The sequence below is a fragment of the Notamacropus eugenii genome, chromosome 3, assembly GCF_028372415.1.
Source record: "Notamacropus eugenii isolate mMacEug1 chromosome 3, mMacEug1.pri_v2, whole genome shotgun sequence".
Classification (NCBI taxonomy): Eukaryota; Metazoa; Chordata; class Mammalia; order Diprotodontia; family Macropodidae; genus Notamacropus; species Notamacropus eugenii.
Window position 1 is genome coordinate 156,545,431 of NC_092874.1, and position 18,934 is coordinate 156,564,364.

Below are 18,934 nucleotides of genomic sequence, written 5' to 3' on the forward strand. Positions count from 1 at the left end.
TTCTCATACGTACAATTATGTGACTTCTTCCAAATCCATTCAGTAGCACTTGAGTAGGAACTGAAGAGATGGATGGTGGTGGTGGGGAGGGAATAATTCCAGACTTTGTTTTGGTAATAAATGAGAAGAAATAAATAGGAAAGGGGTTAAGGCATTTGAGAGCACAAAACAGTGCAAAGCTGAAATGCCTAGCTTGAAGGTTGGGATTGGAAAAAGAGAAAAGTGAGATCAAAACAAGGTTAATGACCTGAGATTATGAGGTGGAAATGTCAGAAGTTTCAATGAAGTTGAAAAATAGATTTAAGAAGGCTGAGGTATAGTGTAAGATGGAATGGTAGATAAGAAGTTATCTTTAGATAGAAGAGTGTCAAAATTTCTAATTAAGAAAGGAAAACTTTCCTGTTTGGGGTAGTGTTAGTTAGGGCTCCAGTATGGGGGTTGACATCAGTCAAAACAAGGACCAGGTAGTCCAACACAAGGAGCCCAAGAGCCAGGACATCCATCAGTAGCTGCTGGTGAAGCTCTACCAGTTTCTGGCCCACAAAACCAACTCGACTTTAAACAAGTTTGTCCTGAAAAAGCTGTCCATGAGCTGGACCAACTCCCCCTCCCCCACTCTCCCTTAACATCCCCTTCCCTATACCAAGTAATCATGAAAATGAAGCTGCCTGGCAAGGAAAATAAGACAGTTATGGCTATTGGGACTGTGATAGATGATGTGAGGATCCAAGATGGCCCCATGCTGAAGGTGTGTATCCTTTGTCTTACTACCAATGCCTGGATTTGCATCCTCTATACTAGTAGGAAGATCCTCACTTTTGACCAGGTGACCATGAGCTCACCCTGGGGTACTGCTGTTTGGTTCCCAAAGGGGTTGTGAGGTGAATAGGCATTTGGAGAAAGCCCTGGATACTCCCTGCAGTCACACCAACCAGGACTGAAAGTTCGACTTTGCTAGCTGAGGCTACAAAAGGTAACAGCCTTCCTCCTTGTTATAGTAAAGATTTTTGGACAACAATGACAGAAGGAGAGACAGACACACACAGAGAGACAGAGAGAAAGGCAAAGAGACAGGGACAGAGAGAGAGAGAGAGAGGGACAGAGACAGAGACAGAGACAGAGAGAAAACACTTGTGAATAATAATGGAATCCAGCAAACATGTACCAGATATGGGCACTCCATCTCATGTCTTTTGGGTTGAGTCTCATTCTCTATCCATGATGCCACTCTGCTTCTCCTATTAAACAACAAGGTTAGAGAATCCCATAACTGTCAAAAGTTGTCTTAGAAACCATCTAGCAAAACCCATACCTGAAAAAGTTTTCCCTCTATAGCATTTCCCATCAGTGATTATATCACTTTTTCTAGGGGAGTCTGGGGCAGGGGGTGGGAAGACTCCGTACTTCTTGAAGGAGCCAATTTTACCAATAATAGTTAGAAAGTTTTTCCTCATGCCAAACTTAAAGCTATCTCTATACAAACTCTGTCCTTTGCTTTTAGTTCTGCCCTTAATGGCCAAGCCGTTTAAGTCTTCTTTCTCCTTTCATGTGCAATTTTTTTCAGATACTTGAAGGCAACTATCATCCCTTCTTTCCCAACCAAGAAGTTTTCTATTCTATAAAATAAACATCCCCGGTTCCTTCAAAGGTAATGACAAGAACGTTCTATCTCGCTTACTTATTAATGTCCTTCTTGAAATGTGGCTTCCAGAAGTGGCCCCTATAGTCTAGCTTTAGTCTGACCAGGATAGAAGGAATACAATGGTAATCTTCTCTCCCTTGTTCTGGATGTATGTCTCTATTAAAACTGTTTTAGATCACATTAGCTTTCTTAGCCACCATATAATAGTCTTAATTCCTATAGAGATAGCAGTCCGCTAATGAGACTATCTTCAAATTATATTATGAAACATGTTCTCTTTTGAGACAGTGATCCCAATATTATAAACAAAGGATCAAATTATTACCATAACTCAATATATGAACTGTCTGAAATATACGCAAGAACTTGTAGCATGAGAAAGACAGAGACAAAGGGAAAAAGGAAGGGATCTAAGAAAGGAGGTAGTGAAAGGGAAAGGAAAAAAGGGCAAATAGTTGAACAAATCATTTGGCATAGCAACTGAATTTAAATATATTGGAGTGTAAGTGCAAGGCAGTGCAAAGAGCGCTGAGTTAGAACAATGTGCTTTGTCTCTCTGCCTCAGTTTCTTCATCCAGAAATTACACAGTTATTGTGAGGAAAGTGTTATGTGAACTTTTAAGTACAATATAAGTGTGAATGTATCATTTGGTCTGTTTATCATAATTACCACGGTGGTTGTACGGTCTCTTTTCCTTTATTGTTTTGTCTACTAGAATACTGTTGTCCATGGTAACCTTTAAACCTTCACTGTAAATTATATGTTACAAAATATTTATATGTTCTATAAAGTGGACTTTTCTGGCATAAATCAATCTGCATTTATTTAAAAAATAAATTTTACATGTTTCTTGTTCTTTATTTTGCCTCATCCTACTCTATCCACATCTTGTACCAACTTCCCACTTTTCCTACTGCTGAAACCATCTTGCTCCCTTCACCTCCACCCTGAAGGCCTTTTCTGAAAGTGTTTCCTCCCCTCTCTCAGCCACCTGTGGTTGTTATTGTTTCAGGTGTGGCCTACCATTTCTGACCCCATTTCGGGGGCTTTCTGGAATAGTTTGCCATTTCTTTCTGCAGATCATTTTACAGATCAAAGAACTGAGGCAAACAGGATGAAGTGATTTGCCCAAGGTCACATAGATAGTGAGTGTCTGAGGCCAGATTGGAAATCAAGAAGATGAGTCTTACTGACTTCAGGTCAGACATTTTACACCCTGTGCCACCTATCTGCCTGCTGCCAGACACCTGTATAGTTAGAAAAAAGCCATCCCTCTGAAGGGAACTGTTTAAAAATTTGAACTTAATTTTCATTGTATTCTATCTTCAGGTGACCAGGAATGCCCTTGTATTATTTGGTCTATAACATTTGCCTTACAAAGCAAACATTGGGGAAAGCATCTTTAGTCAAAAGAGAAAACAGACATTTAGTTATATTGAGATACATAATAAAATATCCAATTATTGAAAAACAAACATTAGAGAAAGACCATTTTGTTAAAAATATATGTCTGAATACCTTATGCTCTTGATTTTGAAATGAAATTCAAGATTATAATTTTTGATGGCTGACTTTTCTGCAAAGGACAGCTATATTATTCCTCCTTAAATTTCTATTTGACCACTTCCTAGCTAAAACCATTAAAAGATCACTTATAATTGACAAATCTTTGTCTTATCAAAACTTCCCTCTTGCTTTTCTGCATATCATTAAATAATCTGATCAAAAAAGTCTCTCTATATAAATAAATGGATATATATATGCTCTATAGATAATTCACAGCTGTATCCATGCATCTCTGTAGTATATAATTGTGTGGCTTGTAGGAGTCTTCAAAATGATAGTTACGCTGGTGTTCAAAAAGGCTTAACGTTGTTTGGGTAATTGTAGAGATCAGAGGAACCTCAGGAAATGTAGTTAAAAAGCAAACAGCATGTTTGCATCAATTGATGAATTGAGCATATCCTCTGAAGTGTTATGTATAATCATACTTGCTAAAATTTAGTAAGCTAAAACCGGAAGCATTTAATTGCTTGTGAAGGTAGGAATTACTCTGTGACTAGAACAACTCCAGCTGTTCCAATTCTTTCTCTCTCCCACTCATTTTCACAGTTTCTTATCTCTTACTTCCTCTCTTTTACCACCACTCACTCTCCTTTTCTTCTTTTCCATCTCCATTCTTCTCTTTCTTATTTCTAATCATTTTTTGTAAAATACTCTTCATGGTAGTTGATTCTCAGAAGTTAATACGAAGTTAATCTTAATTGGCCCAAGTAAATGAAAACATATTTTTATCCTAAAAGTCTCCCTCTCTGTTCATTGTTTTTGTTATCCTTGTTCATATATTTTGTTTTGTTTTTACTAAACTATCTTGGTGTTTTTGTCTAAAATACATTTCAATAAAAAAGAGGATTTGAGCCTTTTAACATTGATCTAGGAATGGAATAGAAAAGTACTTATTAAGCAGTTATTATGAGCCACGTCCTGTGCTGAGGGTTGAGATTGCAAATATTAATAAATTGAAATAGTCTCTATTCTCAATAATCTTACATTCTAATTAAGGGAGAGAGCATATATAAAAGAATCCAGTTACAGAACATACAATATACAGTTGTATGGAGGATGCCATTGTAGAGCTAAAGTCTACTGGTCTTTTGTCTTAACAGAAGGATTGACTTTGGTGATTCATTCCCTGCTCATCCCATATGTATATGATAGAAGAAATATCCTAACAAATACTGCTCCCATAATTCAAGTTAGTCTAATTTTTCCTTAATGGGTATTGAGACCATCTTCAAGTCTTAGTTGACTTAGGGGACTAAAGGTTAGGCTGTTTCCATTAGTTACTGATGACCCAAATATAAAGAATCCACAAAGAGCTCTTAAGCTTAGCTGGTGGATAACAATAGAGAAATAGGGTAGCAAGATTCACTCATTTATGGTGTCTTTAGTATCTATCTCTATGTCAACGTAGTTTTGTTTACTATTTATTTGTAACATTGACTTGTCTGGGTACTCCCAGTTAACCTAACAAGGAGGTAACCTTGAGGAGCCTTTGGGTCATGATCAGCTTTATTATGTGGATGGGATGGGGTCCCCTCCTTTGATAAGATGACTCTGTCTTTAAAATTGATGAGACCTGGTTGTTCTTTTTTTAACTTTTTTCTTCCTGCTTTTCCCAGAGGGTAAGGATCACAGTTTACTCAAAGCTTGAGTACTGCAAACTGAATAGGTGTGAGGGGCAGCACTTTTCCCCCTGCTCTTCCTCTTTTATTTAAACTCAGAGAAATGGGTGTACAGGCATATTTGTTTCTTTTCCATATTCTTTGTCCTGCTCAGTTTCAGATAGGGGAGATGATATGCATAGACTCAGGAGTATGAGCCATGACTATCTTGGAGCTAGGATTGCAAATGGGATGTTGTGGCCAGACAGACCAACATGGAAGCCCTGAGAAGCCAGGATGCCTGGCACTTGAGGTTGAGAAGGACTTTTGGACTTGGAAATTGTACTATCCTCCATAGGAATCACACTAAATCCTTAATTTTATCTCATTCCCTTCCACAGAGACTGTGGTACAAAAGGGATGGTTTATTTGTGAGTGAGCCTTTTGAAGTAAATGTGAAAGTCCCTGTATTACACACTGAAAGGCCTAAAAGTGCTTCATTTTGCTCCACTACCGACCTAAACAACCATGAGACTGACCTGAGTCAGGCCCAGGCCCAGAACACCTTTTAACCCCCTACTTCCACAGTACTAGAGAGACCCAGTCTTCAACATTTGGGAAAGGGGGAGCTTGGTAGAAAGTGAGCAGGAGAAAGACTAGAGTATTTTAGTAAGGACACAGTTAAGTGGCACAGTGAATAGAGTGCCTGGTCTGGAATGAGGAAAATTCATCTTCAAACTCCTGACTCATCTTCAGTTCTAGCCTCAAATACTTACTAGCTGTGTAACCCTGAGCAAGTCTTATAACCCTGTTTGCCTCAGTTTCCTCATCTGTAAAATGAGCTGGAAGAGGAAAGGGCAAACCTTTCAATACATTTTCAAGACAACCTCATATGGGGAAATGAAGAATTCGACACAACTAAAAAACAACTGAAGAAAAATTATACTAAAGGGACTCTCAGTTGTGGTAGACTTTGCCCTCCAGCATTCAAAGATGGTACCTACATAGAAACAAAAATAATTCAATAATTTTAACTTATTATCAAATTTGCTATGACAGAATAAAAACTGGAGTGTCTGTGTTTTGAAATTATAATTCTACTCAAAGGAATGTGCTATATTATTTTCTTCCCACAAAATCCATGTAGGACATCCAGTAGTTTCCCTTTCAGAGAAATGTATTTCAGATATGTGGCACAATATTCTATATGTGTGTGGGTGTGTGCCCTGTCTGAATGTCAGGCAGTAAATCCTCTTTTGTAGCTTTTCCACTTTGTAAATGGAAGTAGGTCACTCTATTGTAGAGTATACTGGCCCTAAGTGAGAATGAATTGAAAAGGAAATTCATTCCAGGGCAAAGGTCTAGATAACATGAACTAAATCAGATAATCAGTACACCAGAAATCAAGCTTCAGACAAATAATCTTATTTCCTCTTAAATGAGAAACAGCAAGACCTTAATTGACTTTTCTGTTACAGGGTTACTAATCACATTGTAAAATTGTAGTCACACACACATACAGAAAATATCTTCCATATATATGTACACACACACATATAGATATATAATTCTCTTACATACAAACATGATATTGCAGATAGCATATGATCAGTTTCATCTATTCAATCAAACTTGGTCAGTCTGTCTACAAGGTCTAAATTTATAGAATTAATTATTAATGCTCCATTTTCTTTTGTATTGATCAAATCTAGGCAATCAAAAGTTCTACTAGACCATAGAAAGAGAATTGGAGACCTCAAAAGCCATCTCATCTAATCCCTTCATTTTACAGATGAGTAAACTGAGGCCCAGAGAAATTAAATGATTCCTCCAAGGTCACAGAAGTAGGAAGCATTAGAAACAGGATTTGAACCCAAGTTCTCTTACTCAGTTCTGAACAAGTAGTCTTTCCACTGTAGTTAGCAACATAGAGGAAAAAAAGAAAAGAAAAAAAAACTAATATTTTGATTTTGTATTTACTTGAGTTCTTTGGCAAACAGAGCCTTTCCTGACATACTGGAAAAATTTCTCTTCATGGTTCAAGGTGGGGGAGGTGGAGGAGTTACAATTCTCTTCTGATCATCTTTTATGATCAGCATTAATGTTACTCTTTCTTAAATAATGATTTCCGTAAATCTTCATTGCTTCCCTTATTTTACTTTCCCCAGGATGAGGAATGTGAACAGAAATAGACATATGTGATGGTTCAATTTGAATGTTAACCCAAAGAGTAAAGCAAAAGAAGCAAGATAAAGAACACAGCATCAAACCTGAAAAGGAGAGCTACAATTCTGAAGAGAATTTAGGTTTTAATCTTTTGCTGATCTCTTTTCTTCAGCTGAATGAGAGGAGATAACATCTCACTAAGCACATTCCCTCCATGAAGCAACTTGAATTTGACCTCATGCATTCTTAAACAGCCAATGAACTGCCAAATTTAGATCCATGGAAATAATAGTACTCCATATTTTTATAACACTTGAAAGTGTACTAAGTGCTTTAGTGACCAGTAAAGTTGTAAAATTATAGCCATTTTATGGATGGAAAAAATGAAATTCAGGTAGTTTAAATGAGTTGTCCAAGGTGAAATCTTACTAAACATCTGGATTTGTGATCACTTTAGTGAAGCCCAACTCTTTGTGACCCCATTTGGATTGTTCTTGGCAAAGATACTGAGTGGTTTGCCAGATGAGGAAACTGAGGCAAACAGGATTGAATGACTTGCTCAGTGTCACACAACTAGTAAATGTCTGAGGCTGGATTGAATTCCAGGCCTGGAACTCTATGCACTTAGCCACCTAGCTTACCACACACAAAGTCAGGCTGTCTCTCAATTGATAACAAACTGCTACATGAGCTATGACTGAATATATGAAGACTTGTTGGGTTGTGAATCAGAAGACTAATGTTATACTCATGAATTTATCACTAACAAATTGGGTGACTTTCATCAAGTTATTTAATCTTTTTGAGTTTCAGCTTTTTCACTAGTAAAATGAAGAAGGTCAATGATCATAATGACTATTTCCTGATCTGGTATCCTGAAAATTTTAATTTTGTTGAACAGGATCATAGCTTTAGAGCTCAAAAAGGCTTTGGAGTTCACCTAGTCTAAGACCTCTCAAAGAGAGGTAGAAAGAAATGGAAGCCCTAGGGAGGAGGTGCTGGTAGTAGTAGTAGTAGTAGTAGTAGCAGTAGTAGTAGTAGTAGTAGTAGTAGTAGTAGTAGTAGCAAAAGTAGTAGTAGTAGGGATGGTGGTGGTGGTGGTGGTGGCAGCAGCAGCAGCAGCAACATTATCAGTTAAAGAGTATTTTAAGTTTTGCAAAGTATTTTACAAATGTTAATGCATATTATCCTCATAAGAATCCACAGAGATAGAAATTACTATTATTCCCAGTTAATATATAAAGAAACTGAGGGAGGCAGATATTAAGTGCCTTCTCCACATTCAAAGAGCTAATAAGTGCCTGAGACTGGAATTGAATTCAGGTGCTCCTGACTCTATATGTAGTCTGACTTGGCCAATGTCACAAAATAATAATAGTAATTCTTTTCTTTTTCTTTTCTTTTCATTTTCTTTCTTTTTCCTTCCTTCCTTCCTTCCTTCCTTCCTTCCTTCCTTCCTTCCTTCCTTCCTTCCTTCCTTCTTTCCTTCATGAACCACATGCCACCACATGCAAAATTAGGGTTAGCATTTTCTAGTCTGGGAAATGAAATATGAATTTTAAAATGGCATTTTCATAGGATTTCACTGTTATTCTTATTTTGATTATTTTGTCTGGTTGGTTCTCTCTGCAATATGTTTTGGGTTCTTTCTATAATTTTATAAATTCTTAGTATACCTTAGTGACCTGTCAATCCCTAGTAAATATCAGGTGATAGTAACAGTTATTTCAGTGTGTTGCATATAGCAATTCAACACTCAAATAAATGTTCAATATATATCTTGAGTGACAGTGCAATGACAACTGCCCAGTGGATGTTGATGTCTTAATTCTTTTATTTCAAAAAGAAAGCATCATAGTATAGTGAATATAGGCCCAAAATTTATTTCAGAAAGATCTAAACTCAGGTCCTGTCTCAGACACAGGCTAGCTGTGTGATAATATATGTCACCTAACCTCTCAGTGGCCCCCAGACAACATTTTTTTCTTTCTTTTTTTTATTTTTAGTTCTCAACATTTCATTTCCACAAGATTTTGAGTTTCAAATTTTCTCCCCATCTCTCCCCACTCACCATCCCAAAACACTATGCATTCTGATTACCCCTTCCCACAATCTACCCTCCCTTGTAACACACCCCTCTCTTCTCTTATCCCTATCCTCTCTTTTTTCTTGTAGGGCAAGATCAATTTCTATACTCCATTTCCTTTATTTCTTATTTCCCAGTTACATGCAAAAACAATTCTCAACATTTATTCCTGAAACTTTGAGTTCTAACTTCTCTCCCTTCCTCCCTCCCCACCCAACCCTACTGAAAAGACAAGCAATTCAACATAGGCTATATATGAGTAATTTTGCTAAAGACTTCCATAATAGTCATGTTGTGAAAGACTAACTATATTTCCCTCCATTATATTATAAATTTTAGAGCCACAAAGTCAACAAAAGATCAGAGTGAGACTTTTTTCCAGCCTAAGAAAAAGAGCTCAGCAGGACAGGTCTCACATCAGGTTGAGGCCTGACTGGAGTGGAGACCTTATATACAGGGCAGCAGCAACAGCTGTTAAAACAGCAGCAACAATGGCTTCAGAAGCTTTCAGCACTTCTGAATGTCTCCCAGAGACATTAAGGAGGTCAAGCAACAAATCAGAAAGAGATTATAGGGAGCCCATTTCTGGTGCTGGGTTCAGCGGGCACTGAGTGACGACTCTATTGCCCATAAATGAAGCTCTGGGTAGCAGTCCTAAGGTGTGGAGGAGCACATGTGATTGGTCCCTACCTCACAAGGGACCAAGGAGCCTTGATCACATTTCAAAGGCAGAGAGGAACACTAGAAAGTTGGCTCGATGAAAAAGAGAGGCCCTTTCTGAGTAAAGGCCAGAGCACAGAACAAGAGTTGTAACCATATCTTTTCCTTGATCATACCTTTCCCCAGATCACACCATCATGGAAGGACTAAAAACTTGCAGATTCCTGGCACAGAGCCTCCCCAACCCGAGGTGAACAGGGTCCAACTTTAATATAAAGTTAAAAGTTAAGAAATATGCTCAAATATACGATAAGCAACACACACACAAACACACATACACAAAGAACTTGAACTTAAAAAGCTAATACAGCGGCAGGAAACATCAAGACAAACACTCAGAAACCAAAGCTATCTATGGTCATATCAAAAAATGCTCTATATCACAACTGATCAGAGAAATGCAAATTACATCAACTCTGAAGTACCACTTCATACCTATCAGAAATGATAAATGCTGGAGTGGGTGAGGGAAAATAGGTACTTCAATGAATTGTTGATGAAGTAGCGAATTGGTCCAACTATTTTGGAGAACTATCTGGAGCTTTCTCCAAAGGACTACAAAACTGAACATAACTATTTGACCCAAAAATATTACTAATTCTGTATCCCAAAAAGATAAAAAAAGGAAAATGACTTACACATACAAAAGTATATATAGCAGCTTTTTTGTGATGGTAGAGAATTGGAAATTGAGGGGATACTTATCAATAGAGAAATGGTTGAACAAGGTGTGGCGTATGACATAATGGAATATAATTGTGCTATAAGAAATGAGGGTTCAGGGGAAAAAAACAAATAGCCATATTGGCTATTATGACAAAAATGGAAAATGATAGATGTTTGAAGGGATATGTGAAAACCAGGACACTGAGACATTGCTGATGGAGCTGTGAACTGATCCAACCATTCTGAGGAGCAATTTGGAACCATGCCTAAAGGAAAATAAAATTGTGCATACCCTTTGGTCTACCAATAAATATCACTGTCAAATCAATATCAATAAAGAGAAAAGGACTTATATGGACAAAAATAATTGTAGTAGCTCTTTTTGTGGTGCTCGTGGATTAGGGAGTGGTTGAACAAGTTGTATATGATTGTAATGAAATATTATTATGCTATAAGAAATGACAAGCAAGGTGATATCAGAAAAAATTTGGAAAGATTTACATGACCTGATTGATGCTAAGTGAACAGAACCAGGACAATGCTGTACACAGTAACAGAAATTTTGTACAATGAAGAACTGTGAATAATTTGTCTATTCTCAGTAATACAATCGTCCAGGACAATCCCAAAGAATTAATGAGGAAGCATACTTACTCTCTGCCTCCAGAGAGAGAAAAGATATTGTTTGAATACAGATTGAGGCATGCTATTTTTCACTTTATTTCCTTTTCTTGAGTCTTCTTGTATAAAATGACTAATATGGAAATGTTTTACACGATTACACATGTATAACCTACATCTGATTGCTTATCATCTCAGGGAGGGGAAGGGCAGGGAGAAGGAAGAGACGGAATTTAGAACTCATAACTTTTTTTAATGTTTAAAAATTGTTTCAACATATAATTGTGGGAAAATAAAATACATAAATAAATATCCTTAAGAATAAAAGCAAGAATAATAGGAATATATGCAAAATTAAGTGAGAACCAAGAGATCATTGTACACATTAACATCAATGTTATATTTATGATCAACTATGAAAGATTTGGTTATTCTGATCACGCCAATGATCCACGACAATTCCAAAGTATTCATGATAAAAAAAAATGTTATCAACCTCCAGACAGAGGATAGATTAACTGTGGGTACAAATAGAAGCATACATTTTTTCTCTTTATATTTTTTTGGTTTTTTGCAATATGACTAATATTTTTGTATGATTTCACACGTGTAATTGAAATCATACTCCTTGCTTTCTTAGTGAGTCAAGGAGGGAGGGAACTTGGAACAACATTTAAAAAGAAAACATTTTAAAATACTTTTTTTAAAAAAAAGGGATTGGGAAAGACGTTCGTGTAGAACAAAGGTTCACAAACTTTTCTGTCCTTTAAAAATTATTTTAAAAAATTACTCAGCACCCCCTTGGAAATCTACTTTCTTTATTTCTATGTTATTTTTTTTAATTTACATCATTAGCTCACAGCTCCACCAACAATGAGTTAATGTTCCATCTTGCCCACATCTTCTCCAACATATATCATCTTCCTATTTTGCCATGTTATCCACTCTGATAGGTGTGATGTAGTACCTCAGATTTGTTTGGATTTGCATTTCTCTAATCAATAGTGATTTAGAGCATTTTTTTCATATGACTATAGATAGTTTTAATTTCTTCCTCTGAAAACATATGCTTTGACCATTTATCAATTGGGGAATGACTTGTATTCTTGTAAATTTGACTCAGTTCTCCATATATTTTAGAAATGAGGCCTTTATTACCAACACTACTTGCATAGATTCTTTCCAAGCTTTGGTCTTCCCCCCTAATCTTGGTTGCATTGAGTTTGTTTGTGTAAAACCTTTTCAATTTAATGTAGTCAGAATTATCCATTTTGTACTTCATAATGTTCTCTATCTCTTGTTTGGTCATACATTTCTCCATTCTCCATAAATACTACAAATACACTATTCCTTGCTCTCCTAATTTGTTTATAGTATCAGCCTTTATTCTTGTGTACAGTGTCAGGTATTGATTTATGTCCAGTTTTCACCACATTGTTATCCAGTTTTCCCAGCAGAAATCAAACCATTCTGGAGAGCATTTGGAATTACACCCAAAGAGCTACAAAAATATGCATTCTCTTTGACCCAGCAATATTTCTTCTAAGACTGTATCACAAAGAATTCATAAAAATGGGAAAAGGATCAATATGTAGAAACATATTTGTAGCAGCTCTCTTTGTGGTGGCCTAGAACTGGAAATCAAGGGGATGCTCATCAGCTGAGGAGTGACTGAACAACTTGTGGTATATGAATGTAATGGAATACTATCGTGCTATAAGACATGATGAACAGGAAGACTTCAGAGAGCCCTGGAAACACTTGTATAAACTGATGATGAATGAAGGGAGCAGAACCAGGAGAATATTGTGCACAGTAAAAACCACAGTGTGCATGGAAATTTTCTGGTAGACTCAGCCCTTCACAGCAATGCAAGGACCTAAAACACTCCCAAAGGACTCTAGAGGCAAAACGTCATCCACATCCCGAAAAAGAACTAAGGAATTGGAATGCAGGAAAAAGCAGAATATTTTCTCTAGTGTTATGTTTTATTTTGTTTTTTCTCATGGTTTCCCCCATTCATTGTAATTCCTCTATGCAACATGACTAGTGTGGAAACATGCTTAATAAGAATTTATGTATAGAAACCAAAGCCATAGATAAAATCTTCATATAGAAAAAAATTTTGCATCATTTTAAAAACTATTATGGTTTTGTATATATTTATAAATATAATACACACACACATACACTTACATATACAAATACATTTAAATGTAATAATTAATTGTAAATTTGCAGTATTTTTCATGTATTGAAATCTTGATGACACAATATTGTATCATGTAATTGTGTAGTATTATATTGCAAACAAATTATTAGTGGGTGGAGCCAAGATGGCAGAGTAGAAGCAAGAACCTGCTATGGTTCTCCCTCCAAACCCCTCAAAAACCTGTAAAAAACTACTCTAAATAAATTCTAGTGCAGCAGAAGCTACAAAATGACAGACCGAAGCAAATTTCCAGCCCAAGACAATCTGGATGGTCAACAGTAAGGGCCTATCACACCAGGCTGGGAGCAGAGAAAAGCTCAGCATGGGCTGTATTTAGATAGAGCTGGATCAGATCTCAGAGCACTAAATTCCTGGTGGCTACTGCAGTTTTCAGACTTCTTAATCCACAAACACCAAAGACAGTTTCAAAGGTCAGTGGGAAGGGTCTCTCATCTGGCTAAGAAAGGAATAGAGTCCAGCTCCAGCCCCAGTCCCAACTCTTGTCCCAGCCCTGGCTTCAGCTGAAGCACAGGCAGCTTCTGGAACCCTCCAATTAAGGAAGAGGTCAAAAGTCAAGTAATTGGTTGAGAAAATGAGAAAATAATGAAAAAGAAACAGTCTATAGTTTCTTACTTTTTAGATGAAAAGATATTTTTTGACATCATTGGTGATGAAGAAGATGAAAAAATACAACCAGGAGAAGACACCAAAATAAAAGTTCCTGCATCCAAAGCCTCCAAAAATAATATGAATAAGTTTCAGGCCATGGAAGGGCTCAACAAGGATTTTGAAAATCAAGCAAGAGAAATAGAGGAAATTAGGAAGATAAATGAGAGTAATGCAAGAGAATCATGAAAAACAAGTCAACAGCTTGGTAAAGCAGACCCAATAAATGCTGAAGTAAATAACAGCTTTAAAATTAGACTAACCCAAATGGCAAAAGAAGTTCAAAAGGCCCAAGAGGAGAAGAATGCCTTAAAAAGCAGAATGGGTCAAATGGAAAAACAGATCCAAAAACTCACTATTGAAAATAATTCCTTTAAAATTAGAATGAAACAAACAGAAGCTAATGACTTCATGGAAATCATAAGACAAAATCAAAAGAATTAAAGAATAGAAGACAACGTGAAGTATGTCCCTGGAAAAACAATTGACCTGGAAAATGGATCCAGCAGAGACAATTTAAAAATTATTGGACTACCTGAAAGCCATGATCAAACAAAGAGATTAGACATAAACTTTTAAGAAACTATCAAGGAAAACTACTCTGATATTCTGGAAAGTGGGTAAAATAGAAATGGAAAAAATCTACTGATCTTCCCATGAAAGAGATCCCAAAAGGAAAACTCCTAAGAATATTGTAGCCAAATTCCAGAGTTCCCATGTCAAGAAAACAATATTAGAAGTAGCCAGAAAGAAACAATTCCAGTATTATGGAAACACAATCAGGATAGCACAAGATTTAGCAGTTTCTACACTAAGGGATCAGAGGGCTTGGAATATAATATTCCAGAGGTTAAAGGAGATAAGATTAAAACCAAGAATCAACTACCAAGCAAAACTAAGTATAATATTTCACAGGTAAAAAAGGAATTTCAATGAAACAGACGACTCCCAAGAATTCTTTTTGAAAAGACCAGAGCTGAATAGAAAGTTTGACTTTCATATACAAGAATCAAGGGAATATGAAAAGGTAAACAAGAAAGAGAAACCATAAGGGACTTATTAAAGTTGAACTGTTTACATTCCTAAATGGAAAGATGATATTTATAACTCATAAGACCTTTCTCAGTATTAGGAGAGTTGGAGGGAATGTGTGTGTGCGTGTGTGTGTATGTATGTAGAATAAATGGGGGGTTGAACGTGATAGAGGGAGATATAGTTAGTCTTTCACAACATGACTGTTATGGAAGAGTTTTGCATGACTACACAGGTATAATCTACATTGAATTGTTTGCCTTTTCAATGAGGGTGAGTAGAGAGGGAGGAAGGGAGAGAATATGGAAGTCAAAGCTTTAAAAATGAATGTTAAAATACATGCAACTAGAAAATAAGACATATAGGCAATGGGGTATAGAAATCTGTTTTGCCCTACAGGAAAAGAGAAGGGAATGGGAAGGGGGGGAACAATAGAAGGGAGGACAGATTGGAGGAAAGGGTATTCCAAATACGTGCTTTCCTGGGGTGAGGGAAAGGGAAAATGAAGAGAAAATTTGAAATTCAAAATTTTGTGGAAGCGAATGTTGAAAACAGAAAATAAATAAATGTAACTGATTAAGTCATCCCCCCCCCCACACACACACATGTTCCTACCAATACCTGATAGACTTTCCGACAATGTGTTACACACTATCCTGCCAACACTTGCTTGTTAAGTGCTATTGGTGGATTTGACCATTGATTTTTTTTATAACTTGCATTTTGTGTGTTTATTTGGAAAATAATGTAATCATAACAATTTTACCTTTGTTACACAACAGATGAATCATATATGAAGTTTTTCAAAATTTTCTTCTTTCCTTATGCTTTCACCATCCTCTTATTTTATTCAACTTCCCATAATTGCACCCGAGACTACAACCACCCCCAAGGATCATTCCAGTACCTCCCAGATGGTGGTATTGCCTGCTGTGAGGACTTCTGATGGGTTGTAGGATTTTAATAGAGACTTAAAGGATGTCAGAGGAGCCAGTAGATGGATATGAAGTGGGAGATTATTTCAGGCATGGAGGACAGTCAGAGAAAATTTCCAGAACATATACACTTGAGTTACAAAAAAAAAAAAAATCACCAATGATGGGGAAGAATGACAATATGTCCTATGGAAAAGATCTAGTATTTTGGGTTGACCATATACCCAATAAGATTCAACAGTTTAACATAGTAGCCAAAAAACCTGTCTTAGGTTGCATAATGTGAAAAATGAAGAAGGTAAATGATTCACTAAACTTTTTTCTGATAAGACCATGCTTGGAATTATATGTCCAGTCTAGGCTTCAAAACTGAAAAAAAAATATTGATAAGCTAGAAAATTTCCAGAGGAGGGCAAATAGGATATCAAAGTATCTTTAGATTAGGTCATATGAAGATTGGCTAAAGAAATGAGGATGTTTAGCTAGCGAAGGAAAAGAATTAAGTAGAGCATATCTGTCTTCAGAGACTTGAAGGACTTTCAAATTTGTCATGTTTTGACCAAGCAGGCAAAGCTAGGGGTAGGAGGTAGATTTCTAATAGAAGCAGATGCAGGTTTATTACAAAAAGGAATATTTTTGCCCTCCATTTACTAGGGTCACCTTCCTTACCTCAAGATAGATCTGTCACTTCTCACTACTTCTATATTTCTTAGGCTAATGTAGGAGAGCCAGAATTTAACAACAATGACCTCTGTAGGGCCCAAGGAACTGGGGTACTTATCCACATTTCCCTTTTCTACTAGTTTCTGTCCTGGAGGAGACTAGGCTTTAATAAGAAAAGTCAGCTTTTTTTCACTATCTGGTTCATTAGATTCCTGATGCTGTATACAGAGAAAATTTGTTGTAATCAATTTGGGCTCATGTGTAAGATTCCCCCAAAGGAGAGATGGAGGAGTAGTAGTGGTAGTGGTAGTAGTAGTAGTAGTAGTAGTAGTAGTAGTAGTAGTAGTAGTAGTAGTAGTAGTAGTAGTAGTGATGATGATGATGATGATGATAATTATTTTTATTACTATTTATATAGTGCCTTAAGGTTTGCAGTGAGCTTTACAAGTATAATCTCATTTTATCCTCATGAAGACCCTGGGAAGTAGGTACTGTTATCATGCCCAAAACTGAGACCAACCATAGTTACTTGACTTGTCCAGAGTCACAAAGCTAGTAAAAGTGTATGGTCAAATTTTAACTGATCACTTATTTATTCTAGCTCCAACTCTATCCACAGTACCACCTAGCACTGCCAGCACAAAAGTCATTTAATGTTTATTATGAATCAGGTACATGGCGAATATTTATTTTCCACATCAAGAAGAAATGCTAAAGGACATGAAAGATATAGCATTCATTGCTAAGAGTTAAGTAAGCAGTAACTCAAAGAAACTGTTGTTGTTCATTCTTAATTCTCTAAAAGCACCGCTGACATCCTGAGGGTGATGTCTTAGCTTTTGCAGGAATTGGATTTGTGAGGCTGAACTACACAAAGTCATCAGCCTCACTTTCTCCTCTGAGTCATCAGGGTCCTTTGACGAGAGAAGAGTCAAGATGAATGACAATGACCCAGGATGCAGTGGGAGACCTTGACCTTTTTAAATTAAGGTCTTTCCCAGGTCATAGTTTGTCTGAGGCAATGCCCATACTACAATCTTCTGGAGGTTGAGTCGCAAACACATGTGAAGGCATTTATGTGATGATTAGGTTTTTTCACTTTTCACCTAAGCTTTGTATTCTTCATACAAAAAGTCCATGACTTCTATCAATCAAAGTCAAAGCTAGGATCTATGCCCTTGCTATTGTTAACTTTTTCCAATGAAGAAATGCCTCACACTGTAGAAATTAACCCCACTTTGAATCGACCCAACTTTCCTATTTGTTTCCTACTCTAACTGCTACACACGAATGGTTACCATGGAGTCAGGGTAGGGGAAAGGATGGAAATCTATTGGAAAATGTATCTACTTGCCAATACAGGAACGTCAAAGCAATAAACGAAGACAAACCAGGGACAGAATCCCTCTTTTTTAAAGGTTCACTGAGTTATCAACCCTCTCTGCTCGCCTGATAATAATGGGTTTGTTTCATCATTCAAAACTCAAACCACAAAAGTACTGAATTATACTTGCTGAACAGCAGCCAGGGATTTCTTATATTCAAAACATGTAAGTGTTGTGTCTCATATGGGCAAGGTTAAGAAAGATAGCCCTGAACACAAACTTGTTCAACCCTTGTTACTTGAGTTTCTAAGAAAGTGTATCTCCAAATGGAGTAGGTTAGAGAGCTTGTTTCTAGGAGAATTGTGATGGAAGTGTCTTGAAGAGCCCAAGAAATGTGTGCAGAAATTCTGTAATTAGTTCTCACTGGCTAACCAAGTGCTGAAAAGAAGACTAAGTGGCTGTGGAAGCATTTAAATAGGTACTTTCTTTTTGTTTTTGCCTCATTTGGTGACATTCATTCATGACACCTGAAGAAAGACAGTGTTGTAAGGGGAGAGAGGCTGGGGAGAATTCTCCCCTAAGATCATGAGTCCCTGTGAAGGGTTCTTAGTCCTTGCCGTTTGCATTTATTCTATTCTGTTTTAGGTGAAGAGACAGCAACCCCTGAGACATTGTGAGTTTCAAAAGGTCCATGGACAACCTTGGTATGCCAGTATTCCAGATTCTAGCGAGGGCTTTATTGTTCTGGCATTCCAGGCCAAATTTTACAAATAAATGAGCATGACATAGAGCTGGTCTATCCATAAACATGTCTTTAACAGACAATAAATTTGAACAACTAATTGAACTACAAGGAGGAGAATGAATGGTTTGAATTGTCTTTGGGAAATAATGAAGTTTAAATGTCTTCAAGCTTCTCTCTGCAAAGTCCATCATTTTAGCAATTACATTATTCTAGAAATCCTATATGCTTTTGGAGTATGGAATATCACTGTCACTAATTAATGTTGTAGGTAACCTAAAAGGAAATGGAAA

General features: G+C 36.7%; 1 pseudogene; it reads left to right on the forward strand.

Annotated features, from left to right (window-relative positions):
• Positions 1–431: 431 nt before the first annotated feature.
• On the forward strand, positions 432–941 carry LOC140531908 (large ribosomal subunit protein eL18 pseudogene; annotated as a pseudogene).
• The last annotated feature ends 17,993 nt before the right edge of the window (positions 942–18,934 follow it).